This window comes from Vigna umbellata, chromosome 6, assembly GCF_029865625.1.
Source record: "Vigna umbellata cultivar VRB3 chromosome 6, Vumbellata_1.0, whole genome shotgun sequence".
Lineage (NCBI taxonomy): Eukaryota > Viridiplantae > Streptophyta > Magnoliopsida > Fabales > Fabaceae > Vigna > Vigna umbellata.
The window spans coordinates 12,679,054-12,692,003 of NC_142170.1; the positions used below are offsets into that span (position 1 = coordinate 12,679,054).

General features: G+C 30.7%; 1 pseudogene across 1 annotated transcript; it reads left to right on the top strand.

Moving 5' to 3' along the window:
- Nucleotides 1-8,034: 8,034 nt before the first annotated feature.
- Nucleotides 8,035-10,582, top strand: LOC124825178 (scarecrow-like protein 14 pseudogene; annotated as a pseudogene). Its single transcript, XR_015780347.1, has 2 exons — nt 8,035-8,176; nt 8,343-10,582. The product of XR_015780347.1 is annotated as a scarecrow-like protein 14 pseudogene (transcript).
- Nucleotides 10,583-12,950: the final 2,368 nt, after the last annotated feature.

Genomic DNA, 12,950 nt, shown 5'->3' on the forward strand with positions numbered 1-12,950 from the left:
TATTTTACTTTTAAACTGAACATGAAATGGAATAAAAGAAAAAACTAACTTTGCAAAATAAAATTAACCACCCTCACATGAGTTGTATGGTTGACTACTTTTCACCATTATATTCATCTAATTTCACCTTTGTTCAAAATTTAACAAACTCTACATATTTGATATTACGATGTTATTATATATTGTGTGTTTTTCTTCCTTTTGAGAGACAAATTTGCTTTTACTTATTTAGCATTATAGTGCTTCTAAAAAGTTTGAAGACATTGTAAATATGATTTGTTAGTGCATTTGTTTCCATTCTTATATTTAAAGAACATAAATATACTTGATATGGTTATCATCGTATGCAAAAGGATATTCTTAAAAAGGCAAAGCTAAATTAATAAGAATATTCATGTCTAAAAGTTTGAAGTCGAAAAGCATCTCTCGTAGTCTCTACACCAAAAGGCGCAATTCGCAAAAGGAAGAATGTATGAAATCTCTAAAAAGTTTGTGGTGTCACCATTATCTACTCTTTTGTTATAACAATGAAGTGACACAAGTTGAAATGACTTCAAAATAGCAATCTCTAGATGATTTGGACATTTTGAAGAAGTTTTAAAATATCTTGCCAAATATCCATTATGGTTTTTAATTGATTGGAAATGATTCTGGTGTAAAGTATCAAGTTCTCAAAAAGTTGAGTTATTATCCAACAGAGTTCTGAATTTTAAAGGGGTCAATTTGATTTTTAAATTACACAAATAGATTCATTTTAAAAAGTTACCTCCACCGTATTTATATATCACGACTTTGTTAAAAAATAATTGTCAATGTACATAAACGACTTTAATCATATCCAAATGGAGTCGTAAAAACATATCACGATTTCTTGTAAAATAAAATTTCACATAATTTAATTAACACTAATTACATTTAATCACATTAAAATGCTATCTTCTATGACAACTTTGGTGTTAATACTGAAATTAATTGTTATCTTTTATGACAACTTTAGTTAAAACTGATTTTAAACTGAAATTGTGTTTATAAGTGACGAACTCTTCTAAATTCAGTTGTACACTTGTATTAATAGTTTTATATATTTTATATTATAGAAGTAGTCAAGACATGACTTTATTATTTTATATTGTATAACTTTTTTATCTTTTAAAGTTTTTTTAAAACTTTCATATAAATATATTTTTTAATGCATTTTTCAAAACTTTTATGTTTTCTTAAATTTTTATATAATCATATATATTTTATAGATTTTTTATTTTGAAATATTTGTAATAATTGAATTAACGAATTAAAAATAATACTTCTTGATTTCTTTTAGTTTTTAAATTTTGTTATGTTTTTTTTTAATTTTATAAAAACTCTGTTTATTTTGAAATTTTTAGATGATTTTATTTTTGAAGTTATATTTACAAAAAATATTTTTTTAACAAAAAAGTATATGTACTTTTAATTTTAATTTATTAACCAAATCATTAAAAATTATTATATATGACTATGATAATATAAGTTTTAATTTCAGATCTTAAATAGTTCGTGCTCAATATATATATATATATATATGTCTATTATTTTTTTCCTGTGTGTATTTATCTGTGAAGTTTATCAAATAGACTTTTTACTTTATTTTTCACATTTTCTATAGAAAACAATAAAAAAAAACAGGCTTATTTTTCCATTTTCAAAGTTTCTTATGTAAATTTTTGAAAACTAGGTGATAGTTTTGTATTAAAATTGAAACATAAGCTAAAATCAGAAAACATTTTCTCAAATTCTTGAGAAAGTTACCTCAAAAGAAGAACTAAATTGTTTTTGTGTATAACTTGGGAGATTTTACTAAGATATGTTTATGTTAAACTAAACTCACAGAGTTGGACTTGAAATTCCAACGATTGAAGTTCGATTTGAACATATAAATGTTGAAGCACAATTAGAGAACCATTTCCACACATTTTTTTTATCTTTACATTCCAAAAATAATTTCAAAATTACATTTTCTTTCAATAAATTTAAATTTGAAAATTTGTAAAAGAATTTTCCTTTAACAAATTTTAAAATTCGTTAAAATTTAAAATAATTTTTTAACAAATTTTAAAAAAATTCGGTTTAATTAAATTGAAATAGTTTGGATAAAATACTCGAGTTAAAATGATTAACTAAAAGGGTCGGATAAAAAATATTCAGGAATCCGAAATTTTAAATATAAAAATAAAAGTTTTTTTCTTAACCCTAATATTTGGTTCTGGACATTGTATATTTGCAGCCAACGTCTAGAATATAATCCTCTTCGTATCATCTTCTCTTTGCCATTCCTCTGATAACCTCCAATCGCACCTCACCGGCGTTAGCCACGACAAACAGTGGAAGGAGCAGCCCTACGCACCTGCAGCAGCGCGACGAATCGAACATCTACCACACAGATTTGCGTCTCACAACACCTCCATTACAGATCTTGCGTTTGTGCTAGATAGTGATATCACTTTCAAGAGTAAAGAATGGGTGACAAGAAGAAAAAGGCTCAGATGTTTGTGAAACTAGTGTCTGCTGCCGGCACTGGATTTTTCTATGTAAAGAGAAAGCCGAGACAGTTCACAGAGAAGCTTGAGTTTCGAAAATTTGATCCTAGGGTTAATCGTCATGTTCTCTTTACAGAGGCTAAGATGAAGTGATTTGGTACCTTGTATGGCTTCATTTCCCTTTAACTGGATCATTCTTATATTTCTCTCAAAGGGTTTTCTATGTTTTTGTTGATTTACCTTGATTTATGTAGTTCTGGTTAGATTTGTTCGGTTTAGATTAGGAAATTACCTAAATAAGAGAGGATTGTGGCAGCTTTGTGTTAAGAGTTTTGTAATAATTGTTTCAGAACAGAATCGAAAGACCAATTATGTTGGGTAGTTGATTTTGGTTTAGCAAACAGTTTGGTTGGAAGCCAAAATTATATATAGGTTTATCTGTTCTGTTTTTTAGAGAATAATGAGAAGTTCTCTAGTTTTCTATATCCTCTACATTCCTTTAGAAGTTGAGTGAGTGACACTGAGTAGAGAGGCGAGGTGTGAATGCATAAAATGAAGTGTTACCAGTTTACAAATGGCGGTTCGCAGCTTTTACACACTAAAATAGTGGTCGAAAGGGTTGTTTTTCTGATTTTTTGTTTTAATACTTCTGAAAGGGAAAGATAATTGTTAAGATAAAATGAAGTCTTTAATGTTGAGGAATCAGTCTAGAAGTCCTCTTCTGTCAGTGGCTTCTACTGAATCTTTATTCAACGATTTTACTTTAGCAGTGGCTTAATACTTGCTTCTCTGGTAAATAGCCATATTTTGGTAGTAAAATTATGACAACTGTGATATAGTTGAGTGTGAGGTGCTTTTACTGGGTATTGGGCATTAGTCTGTATGGGAGTAATTCCCATAATAAGCAGTGTTACTTTTTCTTCATCACTGGGAGTAAGTGATCGTATGGTCTGAAGCCTACTGGGTTATTGAATAACTATCTAATACATGAAAAAAAAAATGAAAGATGTAGAGAGCTTCTTGCACTGAATTATGTTCTCCATTTCATATTCCGTCTATTTTTGTCAGAGGTCAGATGCAAAAGCTGAAAGATTAATACTGATATTTTAATTTCAAATAAAGGAGAATGCTTTAAAGTTATTTTTTCTTGACAAGGTAAGAATTCTCACGTGCATTTTATGCCTTGTTTTTGGGTAGAAATTACTTGTACCCATTTTCAGGTCAATCTGGAATCAACACTCTAACTGCTCAACTTTAATACAACCTTTAATATTGTCCTTTTTGGTCAAGCATATTGGTTACCACTAAGTGGCATTGTTGTTGGAATAGAATGTGGCATTGTTGTTGGAATAGAATGTCTAACTTCTGTTCACATTCTCACTGGTCCTCTGTTTGTTTGCTTTGTTTATTCTTGGATTATGCCAGCTCAAGTAAGGCACTTAAAAGTTAGTTTGCAATTACGGTTGAGCTCAATTATGTAGAGATTTTAGTTTTAGGGTTAAATATGTTTTTAAACTATTGGCCGTTTCTGGTTTTCGTCCCTCTTCCAAAGTAAGGTACAATTTGGTCCTCATTCTTTAGAAAAACGTTCGTTTTAGTCTTCAAAATTTTGTTTTTAGTCCTCGTTTTAGTCCTCAAAACGTTCGTTTTTTCGACTAAAACGAACGTTTTTTAAAGATTAAGGACTAAATTGTACCTTACTTTGAAAGAGGGACGAAAACCAGAAACGGTCAATAGTTTAGGGACTAAAAACATATTTAACCCTTAGTTTTATTAGCTCTATCAATAATACTTTTGATTATAAGCTGTTTAGAATACGTAATAAACTAATTCGTACTTAATCATATTATAATAAGTTGTTAAACGCTGTTTTTAATGTGAATACCAGAACTTTGATTATGAACTTTAAGACTGTTCTATTTGAGTGTTGTGAATAAACTCAACAAGCAGTTTTGTTGAAACGTGGGTTAAGATAATAATTGGGATTGAAATGTACTTGTGATTGGGAGTGGCATTATGGTGCCATAACTGATTTCATAGAATAGCAATTTGAAAAGGTTTGCATTAATTAATAACTGGTGTCCTATTGAAGTAAAACCATCTTTCTAGTTTTTTAATGTGATTTGTTATATTTTTCTATTATAGTATATTTAATGCTTATTTAGTAATGTTTAATTAGTTAGTTATGAAGACACAATTTCAGTAAGAAATTTGTTGAAAGATACAGAAAATGCCAATAAGACATAAATGACGTGAAGGCCCCTCTTTAGAAAATCACAATATGATTTTTTCCTGGTAGTTCGCTCAATGAGGGTTAGACATTGTTGGCACGTTTTTTTATTGACAGAACTCAAAAAAAGTTTATTCTGGTAGCAAAATGAATGTGGGTGGATGAGCTTCTACAAATGTTTCTATAAATCTTTACATAAATCTATCCATCAAGGACCAGTTCTAATTTGAGAAATCAATTGTTTTATTACAAGATATTATTTTATTATAAGATATTATTCACGTTTGCTCCGTCCGAGGCGTCAACCGTTCACATCCGTTTGTGTTCTTCAGTTATCAGTTTCAAACCGAAAACGAGTCAACCACCATAAGTCTCGTCACCAAAGAAAGACATCACAGGACCATGTGTTACACGAATTAGCCGGTGGCCGGTGGCTGCGGTATGCTATGTTGTTGTATATGACATTATCGTCAACGATTGAATGTACAGTGGCAACGACCGAAGTAGGATTTCACCTGAGGCTTAGGTTGCCGACTGGCCGGTGGGTTTCTTGCGGCTTCTTCTGTTATAATTTCATATTTCTACAACTTCACAGTGTCCACATTAACTTCAACTCTCTCTTTTACTCATCACTATCTTTCTCAGTCCCTTCTTCCTACTTCATTCCACTGCAGCACACCAACATTGCAATCATTAGCTCCATTCCCTATTGCCTGAAACTAACACTACTAAATCAAGTAAAAATATATATTTATGGAATTAATAAAAAAGTGAGAAACTAGAAAGGATAAAGTGATAACAAACTGCAGTTTTTTTTGACTAATTATTATCGTACATTACGTTGATGTAAGTTTTCTGCTTTTAAGTCAAAAAAGGGCCGTCGAACAAAACAACAACGAGAGCTATATTTAGTAGGACATCAAAGATCATGCATGTACTTTGTCTTAAGTTAAAATAGGATTTTGTACTAAAATTATATATACTATATTCAGAAAGTAGTGATAAGTGAGGTGCAAACCTCACCTTACAAGCCGGTTTTGTGGGGTTGAGTTAGGCTTAAAACCCACTACAAATAGTGATTAAAATTATCAACATCACCAAGTAATTTAAAATAAAATATTTTAACAATAAATATAATATATAAAAAATATGTTTAATGTAGAATAATTGGTTATATTTGATGTTATATTTTATTTTAAATGTTAAACTTAATATTCGATGACCATTATAATAAGTATGTAAAAAAGTGACGCAAACAAATTTCACTATTTTATTATTTTATATTCATTTCTAACCATTCTCATCATATATCTATATACCTATATTTAATAGGTATAATTAAGATTTTTATTACATCTTTATCCCTATTAGATAATAGATATATTTATATTACAAATATGGAATATCAAAATATTTAAAAGTAAATTATAATTGTATTCATTTTAAATTAAATTCTAAATAAAACTTTATGAGAACCAAAATATTTATTAGGTTTATAAACGTTAATCAAACAAGTTGATAAAATTAAAAAATAATTTTCAAAAGTTATAAAAAAAGTATCTAAATTTAAAATATTTTAAATTTCTCTTTAGTTTCTTTCTCTAAATTCTAATGAAATCACATAAAGATCAAGAATTAAATGGATAATAATAATTAAATTTTAGCATATATATTTGATATTTTGAATTTCTTGAATCATGATAAATAAAATTTATGACAATGACATTAGTTTATTATATTATAATAAATAAAATGTCTTTATATAATAATTAAGGTGATAAAATACACTTATAATAATGAATTAGAAAATAAAATAAAAAATAACAAAAATAATATTTTACATAATAAAAATAAATAACAAATAAAAATAGTAAAAAAAAGTAAAAATGATCAAATGTGTGTTTTATTAAAAATAATTTAATGTACCATTCAATAAAATCATACAAAGAAAAATAAAATATATAATTAAAGGCATGATAAAATTAAAAGTATCTTAAAAATCTAATAAATGTTTTTCACATGTCAAACTAGTTGAATTGTTAAGACATAATGAAAATTATTTTTGTAAAACAAAAGTTATTTTAATGAAACAAAAATTAAAGATAAAAAAGAATAAAAGATGTGTTTCGGTAAGGTTGAGATCCCTTACTCAAAGCATTCCAAGTGGTTTGCTCCATCATTCAGGTTACGTTGTTCTCTCTCTTCTCCTTGTCCTAGTCGAGGGAGAGGTGCCCAGAAGATACTCTGATGCTCAAGTCAATGATTTACTTAATGAATTCTATAATAAGAATGAACGAGTTAAATTACCTGCCTTTTTTCATAAGACATATATTTATAAATATTATAATGAGCTTACCATTAGATTTGATTCATTAATCATTAATAAATTACTATTATTTTCCTTAATTGTCCATTAATTGGTATTATTGTCCAAATTATTTATCAGTTAATGACTGTTCTGAACGGGTAGATTTCCTGCTGGATGATGGATCACTTAGTCTTTAAGTGACCAAACAGGTCATAATTCAAATGTGAAACAAAAACTATTTGATTCAGTGTAATTAATAATACATCATTTAAGTATAATGATACAAAATTTATGAGAAGAGAGAAAATACTTTAAAATAGAAATAAAATTTATAAATAAAAATACGTCAAACAATAGAAAAAAGAAAAAATAAAATTATAAAAATTATAAAAATAAAAACTAAGAAAATAATATATATATAATTTTTTTTAAGATTATCTAATAATGTAATTTAAAAAGGATGAAAAGTATTAAAGCAAGTACGAGAATCAATACAGATTTTGTTTTGTCAAAATAAAAACGAGTTTATTTGTCTTTCTTAATTTAATTATATATTTTAATATCTTGATAAAACAAAATAATTCCATCATAAGTTAATATATTAATATTTGTATAAATATATTATTATATTATTAAAATGGGTGGTTAGAGGGGCAAAGTACTTTCTTTTTCTGTAATCATATCTTAAATTATAATTCATGTGATGGGATTGTTGTGTCGTGAACCACACTCACAAGCTTAGTAAAGAAGTGAAATGTGACGTGGCAAACTCAGGTACACTTGTTGTCATGGCTGGAAACTACAAATTCTTCAAGTTGTTTTTTCGCTAGATATTTTTAAACTGATTAAATTATACAATTTTAAAAATATTCAATATCTTTATATAGTGATTTAATTTAATATTTAACAGATGACAAAATATAAGTTCTAACACTAAAATAATTAGTTTATAAATTTTTTTTGTTATGATATATTCAGAATGAAAATGATGATTTTGTTGACATGGGGTTGGAATTGGATGGTTTTATCTTCTAATTCTGGGGATTTCCCTGCCTCATTTAAAAGCCATGAGACAGACTGAATATACTGCTCTCTTTTTCCTTCATTTCTTTGCTTTCCTTGGTATGCAATTTTTTTCATTTCCTCTCTATAGTTAATTTTATTTCATCAAAACTTCTTCTCCTTGCCCTTAATTTTAGATCAAACTACACTTTTTTAGAACCATTTGGTATGAAATTGTTTGTCTTGCTTCCTCACCTTAGTCTGTGATCATACTAATAATTTATAGATGGATAGAAGAGTCTCCTCCACCATCAATATTGCTAATGATGAAGCAGAATCTTTCTTTGATGAGAGTGATGTCTCTGCTGTCCTTGGCTACATAAAGCAAATGCTGATGGAAGAGGACACAGAAGAAAAGTACAGTATGTTCCATGATTCCTTAGCTCTCCAACATACTGAGAGATCATTTTATCAGGTCATCACTCACCAGAAATCTTCTTCCCCTTCTTCCACACACCATCATCATGTTCACAGTAACCCCAGTTACAGAGTGGAGAGCCCTGAGCAAAATGTCTCTGGTTGCTCCAGTGATAATAGTACTGGTAGTTATGGCAGTACATCCATCTCCTCTGATTCTCAGTGGAGTGTTGACTATAACACCCCACCACTGCCAAACACTTTTACCTTTCCGGATAACTTTGCTTTCCACTCAAATTCAACCTCCACCACTCAATCTTCCACGAATACTGGATTTGGATTCTTAGATAATACCCTTCTTGATTCTGCATTTCAAGAGCAATTCAAGAGAGGTCTAGAGCAAGGTACCAGCTTCCTTCCTAAACATACTCCGTTCATTGTTGACACGGACAGCACAGCCTTTTCAGCGGTTCCAACTGTGGTAATTAAGACAGAAACAGAAGAAAGTGTTGAAGAGGAGCATTTTCTGTCTGTGTCAAGAAGGAGAAATCGGGATCGGGAAGAGTATGAAGCAGATGGGAGAATCAGGAAGACATCGGCAACGTACGTGGATGAAAGTGAGCTATCTGAATTGCTTGATAAAGTGGTGCTAGGCACTGGTTTAGGAAAACGGGTGCCTTCTGACACAGCCCTTTATCAAAAGGATGAAACATTCTTAGCAAACATGTTTGGTGGGGAGGTCAGGAAAAGTAACGAGGAAGTTGTAGATCTGAGAGCACTATTGATGCTTTGTGCACAGGCTGTTGCTTCTGATAGTCCTTCATTTGCAAAGCAACTATTAAAGCAGATTAAGCAGCATTCTTCTCCAATAGGGGATGATACTCAGAGGCTTGCACATTACTTTGGAAACGCCCTTGGAGCATGCTTGGATGGAACCGGTTTCCAGGTTTATAGTGTTCTATCCTCCAAAAGAATCTCTGCCAAAGACATGGTGAAAGCTTACTGTGCATATGCTTCAGTGTGCCCGTTTGAAAAGATTACTATAATTTTTGCCAACAAATCAATTAGTTTTCAATCTGAGAATGCAGAAACTGTTCATATCATAGACTTTGGTATCCGCTATGGCTTCAAGTGGCCTTCACTTATCAGCATCCTATCAAAACGTCCTGGTGGACCACCCAAGCTTCGCATCACGGGTATAGATCAGCCACAGCCAGGTTTCAGGCCAGAGGAAAGGGTGCTGGAGACGGGGCGTAGGCTTGAACATTATTGCAAGCGTTTCAATGTTCCGTTCGAGTTCAATGCTATTGCAAGAAAATGGGACACCATCAGATTTGAGGACCTCAAGATAGAGAAAAACGAATTTGTGGCTGTGAACTGCATGTTTGAGTTGGAGCATCTACTTGACGAGTCTGTGGTGTTGGATAATCCAAGGGATGCTGTTTTGAGGTTGATTAAGAAGGCAAATCCTGGCATATTTGTGCACAGCATTGTCAACGGCTCCCATGATGTGCCATTCTTTGTGTCACGGTTCCGAGAGGCTCTCTTCCACTACTCTGCACTGTTTAACATGCTTGAAACCAACATTGATCGTGAAGATCCTACGAGGTTGATGTTTGAGAAGGATTTGTTTGGACGAGAGATCATGAACATCGTAGCTTGTGAAGGTTGTGAGAGGGTTGAGAGGCCACAAACATACAAGCAATGGCAGCTTCAAAACATGAGAATTGGGTTTCGGTTACTTCCTTTGGATCAACGAGTCATTGACAGATTAAAGAAGAGGTTGAGACAGGATGCGCACGACACCAATTTCATGCTTGAGGTGGATGGTGGTTGGGTGCTACAAGGTTGGAAGGGTCGAATTCTACATGCTTCCTCTTGTTGGGTTCCGGCATAGTGTATTTCCAGTCTTACACATAATTGCTATACTTTCCTTCAACGAGCAAAAGCAAAATTATAAGTCAGTTTCTACCAACATGTACTTTGTTTTCTACTTACATATCTAACAATCATATGTTCCAGAAGCAATGTCCCCGACTGTCTACCTTCTCAACATGTATATGTCCCCAAAAAACAATAAATGCTAATAAACTTTTCAAGATTACTTTACCACTAGTCCAACAACTTTATAACTTTATGTAAATATGATGATATTTATAGGTTTCTAATGTCACTTTATTTCTTTTTCTTAGATATAACTTTTTTAATTTTTTTTATAAATTCATGTTAGGTATGATACTTTTACATGGATAAATTTATTAGTAAAAATAAAAGCAAAAGATATATGAAAGGTAAAAAAATTCATATAACGCGTTACATGTAGCACCTTCAAACAAAAACAAAAATTTTCATGTACACGAAAAAGTTGCATTAACACAATATCCATTAAGAAAAAAGTAAAAACGGTAGATTTATAAGTTATATAATATGACAAGAAGAGAAAGATAGAAAGAAAAAAAAACAATAAGTATACAATAGGTGTAAATAAAATGAAGGTATATATTCTTGCTTAAACAAAAATTAATCGTATGAATGTAGGTAGTTGATACCAATATGAAATAACACAAGAGAAATTCTAGATGGTATAGAAAAATACCATCGATGTTTATTTTAACCCCAAACTCAAAAGTTTCTGGCCAACCTACACTATATTAGTGGTCTTCCTTTAACTAGTTCTAAAACAAAAAAAAAAAGAAAAAAAAAACATCTATATTATTGACCATCCCTTCACTAGATGCACTATCAGTCAACTAGATATAGCCTTTGGTGCAACCATACCCCTTTAGATAAATTAATGATACAATTTTTTTTATATTAGAATGCTTCTCACTAATGTGAATGTCACTTGTGGTTATACCTTTTATTCATTTTCCATATTAACAAACCTCTCCGTCCATATAGCATAATCATATCTTTTGATTATTTTTTTTATATTAGTAGATAGAGATGCTAAAATAAGTTTTAACTCATAAGCTAACTTGAGTCATTATGGATTCGAGTCGGATTAAGTTGATAAAATTTTAATTTTTTAAACATGAATTGAACTAAACTCGATTCATTTAATCCATGGATTAAACGAGTTTGATTCAAGTTGAAGGTGTGTGGACTCTTAATTAACAAAAAATAACACTATTAGTTTTTTTATCATTTTTTAGAAGTCTTTATAATCATTTACTACTTCTAATTATAAGTTCACAATTTGATTTTTTTTAAATATTATAATGTTGTTCAGTAATGTTTGAATAGTTCGGATATTTAATTTATTTGTTTATCAAGTTATATATGTTGATACTTTAATTTTTAACTATTATCTTGTTAATGAAATCACATTTGTAGAGAATAATATTAATCTCAAATTTATCTATATGAGTGTCTCTCACATCTTTAAAGGTGAAATCTCGTACTTGTATATAATAGAAGTCGATTTTGTGGGGTTAAGTTAGGCTTAAAATCTACTTCTTAACATGGTATCAGAGCTTGGTTTAGAACCTATCCTAGCGAGATCTATGTGGGCATTCTGTTCCACCCGTTGTCGGGCCATTATCGGACCGCCCATTAATGTCTAGTCTCACGCTCGAGATGTATATACCTCGGCGTGAGGGGGGTGTGTTGGAAGTCTCACATCGACTAGAGATAAGACCACTTTAAAGTATATAAGTGGGTGCAAACCTCATCTTACAAGCCAATTTTGTGGGGTTGAGTTAGGCTTAAAGTCCACTTCTTAACATGGTATCAGAGCCATGGTTGGAGCCTTTCCTAGCGAAATCTATGTGGATATTCTGTTTCACCCGTTGTCGGGCCACTATCAGACCACCCACTAATTCTACTCTCACGCTTGAGATGTCTATACCTCGGCGTGAAGGGAGTGTGTTGAAAGTCTCACATCGACTAGAGATAAGGCCAAATTATAATATATAAGTGGGGTGCAAACCTCACCATACAAGCCGGTTTTGTGGGGTTGAGTTTATTGTAGATAATCCAAAATGATATAACCGTAAAGTATAGTTAGTTTACTTTCTGTATTAATGTTGTTGTTGTACTATACCTTTATATAAGGTCTATATTCATTTGGATGAGAATTTACCTCAGTTCTCATATCACGTGGTGCACTTACTTTATTCTAACTCTCTCTGCATAATTCATTCACTGTTTCATCCACACACACCACTCTAGGTTAACAGAGTTAGGCTTAAAATCACTTTCTAATGATAAATATTTTATGTAATTTCTTTACGATATGTATTTTGTGTTGGTGTAGATATGAAAATATGGTGAAATCTCACACTTGTATATGGATAAATATCTTATATAGTTTTTTCACTATATATTTTTGTGTTCGTGTAGATATGAAAACATGTCTCATGAACTTTTCTAAGCTTGTTTTTGATATCATATGAATGCTACATTACTCAAAATCATTTCAAAAAAAATGTCAAATTGAACATTAGTAAAAAATTAATTACAAAATCATAGATTT